Raw genomic sequence first — 5,008 nt, 5'->3', positions numbered from 1 at the left:
AAACACACGGGCTGACATTATCCTTCTGTCCAAACACTCTCAGCAGCTCCCCATCGCCTGGAGGAAAGCATCCAAATTTAGGAATCTGGTCCCAGCCTATCCATCCAGACTCTTTTCCATGAATCCTCACATACTCAGCATTCCTGAATGCATTGGCTTTCTCAAGCCCAACAGAGCACAGTTTTGCATGTGCAGTTCCCTTTGCAGCAATGCCTCTCCATAAATGGAGAATCAGTCGGGTGCGGTGGCTCAAACCTGCAATCCCAGCACTTTGGGAGGCGAAGGCGAGAGGATTGACTGAATCCACAGGTTCGAGAACAGCCTGAGCAACATAGTGAGACCTCTCGTCTCTACAATAAATCAAAAAATTAGCTGAGCATGGTGGTGCATGCCTGTAGTTTCAGTTACTTGGAAAGCTAAGGTGAATGGATCACTTGAGCCCGGTAGGTCAAGGCTGCGGTGACAATGAGAGTGCCACTGCACTTCAGCCTGGGTGACAGAGAGAGACTCTGATTCAAGCAAAAGGGGGGGAGCCAGGAATCACCCAGCATTCAAACCCTAGCCCACCTCCTCTTCCAGGAAGCCTTCTTGGACTCCTCCAGCCAGCACACTCCCCACTTGTCCTTCCTCTGAGCTCCACAGCCCTCATATTTTAAGTAGTCTACGTGAGTATACCCTACTTAAAGTAGCTACTTGTGAGGATTGCCTCTGTAGATATTTAAGCCATGTTTGTTAAACAGAAATGACTGAATGAATGAAAGAGTACTACTTCTGGTTCTGCCACAAGATCATGAATGTGATTTTCCTATTTGAAAAATACCCTGGATGTTGCGAAAATCCAGTTCCTTGCATGGAAAAGTCTTTTGTAAAGAGCAAGGACCTGTTGGATTTAGATAAACCCAGTGCTTCCCAAGGGCCATCCCTGGACCTGCCTGGGGTCAGCCTCATGATAATGACCCCAAAGGAATGGAACACACGGATTCCAAGACCCCACCCACAGAGATTCTGATTTGGAAGGAATTCCGCGTTTTAACAAGCATGAAGTATGAAGCCAAAGGTGGGAACAGCTGGCTCCTGAGGGCTCATCCCTCGCTCTTTCTTTGTGTTTTTCCTTGGGCTGGGACTTGCATGAGGGAAGAGAAGCATCCAGGTACAAGTTTAAAGACATCCTCACTCCCAAGTTTGTACAAGTACAGGACAGACCACCTGGAAAGAGGGCCTGAGGAGTCCCTCTTGCCTTGACCACCCAGCAACACTGCCCAACCAGCGTGACCCCCTGCCTGAGCCTGCTGCCTGGGGTGCTCCAGGGCCTCAGCCACTGGCAGGCCTAGGTGAGTTGAGGACAAGGTGCCCACACGACCTTGACATTCCAGTCCCGACCACTGCAGCCCATTAACGGTCTGTTTTCCCTTACGTGGGGAAGAGGCAGACTGATTCTAACCTCATGCCCCACAAAGTCTGACCGCCACAGGGCGCCAGGGTCCTTTGAAGAACCCTAGGGCTTGGCACCCGAATGAGCAACATTTTTCTCAGTTCTTTAGACCCCAATTGCCAACCCTGAGCATTCCAGACTCCTTATGGTCAGCATTCTCTCAGGCTCATGGGGACTGTCCCTGGGCTGCCCTAATGAGATTCAGTGGCTGCCTTGTCTCCATGGCTTCTCACCAGCCCTCCAACTTCCCAGATGCCCCAAAGCTTGTTCTCCTCCCGCCTTCCTTTCCTTTATCTTTTCTTTTCTATTTTTTAAATTTATCTTATTTTAAAGATGTGGCATAGGCCAGGCTTGGTGGCTCACACCTATAATCTCAGCACTTTGGGAGGCCAAGGCAAGAGGATTCCCTGAGCCCACGGGTTCAAGACCAGCCTGGGGAACTTGGAAAGATCTCATCACTACAATAAATCAAAAATTATTGATGGCGCACACCTGTAGTTCCAACTACTTGGAAGGCTGAGGTGGAAGGGTTGCCTGAGCTCAGCCGGTCGAGGATGCGGTGGCCATGAACATGTCACTGCCCTTCAACTTGGGTGACAGAGTGAGACTATGACTCAAAAAAAAAAAGATGTGGGATATAATTCAGGATTAGGTATACAAGTTGTCATTGTACAGGTAAACTTTGGACCTCTCTTTTATTTTTAAGTCAAGGTCTCACTCTGTCACCCAGGCTGGAGTACAGTGGCATGGTCATGGCTCACTGCAGCCTCGACCTCCTAAACTAAGGCAATCCTCAGCCTCCTGATTAGCTGAGACTACAGGTGTATGCTACCACACTGGACTTATTTATTTAATTACTTATTTTGGTAGAGATGGGAGTCTTACTAAGTTGCCCAGGGTGGTCTTGAACTCCTGACCTCAAGTGACCTTCCTGCCTTGGCCTCCCAAAGTGCTGGGATTACAGGTGTGAGCCACTGTGCCCAGCCCCTTCTTTTCCTGGCTATGTGCCTGCCGTGTGTGTCAGGTCAACTGAAGGCACATTGCATGTATTCCTTTTCCTTATTAGTGTCATGGTCCTACAAGGTAGGTCCTTTTGTCACTGGTTCACAGAGGCAGAGACCAAGGATCAAAAAAGATGAGGAAATTTGTCTAGAATTGCAGGGCAAGTTGATGGCAGAGCTGGGATTTAAGCCCAAAAGTTCTTCCTGCTGTTTCCCATCTCTCTAAAATACATATACAGAGGGTACCAAAAAAAATTTATACACATTTTAAGAAAGGAAAAAAAAAACATAATAAAATTGTAATACTTAGCCAGGCACAGTTCTTCGTGCCTGTATTCCAGCACTTTGGGTGGTGGAGGGGCAGAAGACCAGCCTGAGCAGCATAGCAAGACCTCGTCTCTACAGTAAATTAAAAAGTTGGTCGGGTGTGGTAGAGCACACCTGTAGTTCCAGCTACTTGGAACCCTGAGGAGGAAGGATCACCTGAGCTCGGCAGATTGAGGCTGTGGTGGCTGTGAGCATGCCACTGCACTCCAGTCTGGGAAGCAGAGTGAGACTTCGACTCGAAAAAAATTTATAAGAATGTATACAATAATAAAAGATGAATATAAGTCATGTCTGACATCTGCAATTGCAAGAGGTGCTCACAACGGTTACCATTAGCATCCAGACACTTCTAATTACGGTGAACTACTGCAGGACCTGGTGCTGTGTGAGGCCTCTTGGATGTCCCTTGTGTACGTCACACACAGTACCATATGTCTCAAATTTATCGCAACTGCATGCAGTTGTTAGGCATGTTGGATGTTCCGTTGCAGACTCATGCCTCCATTGTTGTTGTACTTCCACAACGTTCTCGAATCTCAAATACCTCTTCAAAATGGGCTTGCACCCCTTTAACGACAGCTGTGCTTCTGCCGTTTTCTTTGGTTGTCCTGCCTGTCACATGGTGATGCTAGCATCCATTTGATTAATGCCATCTTTTGAGCGAATGTCATAATACACATTCCTAATGTAATTCAATTCAACTTTGAAAATAGATAACATCTTTTAAAATGTGTATACAAAGGTGGGGTGTGGTGGCTCACGCCTGTAATTCCAGCACTTTGGGAGGCCATGGCAGGAGAACTGCTTGAGCCCAGGAGGTCAAGACCAGCCTGAGCAACATAGCAAGACCTCATCTCTATCAAAAAAAATTCAAAAATTAACTGGTCTTGGTGGCATGCACCTGTAGTCCCAGGTACCTGGGAAGCTAAGGTAGGAGAATTGCCTGAGCCCAGAAGGTTAAGGTTGGGGGACAGAATGAGAACCTGACACACACACAAAAATGTGTTTGCATTTTTTGGCATCCCCCAGTACATATCCCTTTCTTTTTATTTTGATCCTCCCTGCTTTATATTTTAAAACCTCTTCCTCCATTTTCTTGAAGCATCTATAGATAACAGTAATCAGCCACTTGGGTTCTAGCAGTTTCCCCAAGGGTATTTCCCCAATCGAGGACTAGATTCTTAAGAGATTTAGGGATTTATATGTTTTTACATATTTGTATACTGTGGACCTCTTCAAAATATTGTGTTTACATGCATAAATAAAATATGTAAGATGACAAAGGAAGGTTGTATAAAAATCCAATTATTAAAATATTCAAAACAAAATGAGTGACATAATAGTTTAGGCTTTCTTATTTTATTTTATTTCTTTTTGAGATGGGGTCTCGCTATGTTGCCCAGTTTGGAGTGCAATGGCACACGCACGACTACCGCAGCCTCAACCTGCTGGACTCAAGCAATTCTTCCACCTCAGTCTCCCAAGTCGCTGGAACTACAGGTGTGCACCATCATACCTGGCTAATTTTCTTTATTTGTTGTGGGGATGAGGTCTCACCAAATTTTCCAGGCTGGTTTTGAACCCCTGGGTTCAGACAATCCTCTTGTCTCAGCCCCACAAAGTTGTGAGATTATAGGCATGAGTAGGCTTCCTCATTAATGCATTAAATAACAAGATCTGATGGTGAATTTAATGTCTAAATAGTAGAAATTAGCATAAGTAATATTTGGGAAATCTACAATTACTGTCATTTGATATGGAAAAATCTCTGATTTCCATATATCACACACATACACTCTCACACATAACTGCCACACATCAGTAGAGGCCAAATACAATGGAATATATTGCCTTCAAGAAAACTGATGACAGTTGGACTCGGTGGCTCGGCCTGTAATCCCAGCACTTTGGGAGGCCGAGGCGAGCGCATTGCCTGAGCCCACAGATTTGAGACCAGCCTGGGCAACTTGGCAAGACCTTGTCTCTACAATAAATAAAAAATCAGCCGGCTGTGATAGCGCACACCTGTAATTCCAGCTACTTGGAAGGCTGAGGCAGAAGGATTGCCTGAGTCCAGCAGGTCGAGGATGCAGTAAACTATGTTCATGCCACCGTATTCCAATCTGGGCAACAGAGTAAGACACTGACTCAAAAAAGAAAAAACAGTAGGAAGCAAAGGTTCTCATTCAAGGTCACAGCTAGTGAAAGAAGGAACAAATGAACCCCAGACCTCTCCTGCTTGTCCAGT

This window comes from Carlito syrichta, unplaced genomic scaffold, assembly GCF_000164805.1.
Source record: "Carlito syrichta isolate Samal-C Ts95f unplaced genomic scaffold, Tarsius_syrichta-2.0.1 Scaffold302100, whole genome shotgun sequence".
Lineage (NCBI taxonomy): Eukaryota > Metazoa > Chordata > Mammalia > Primates > Tarsiidae > Carlito > Carlito syrichta.
The sequence above is the reverse complement of the archived record's forward strand: the minus strand, read 5'-3'. Positions refer to the sequence as shown.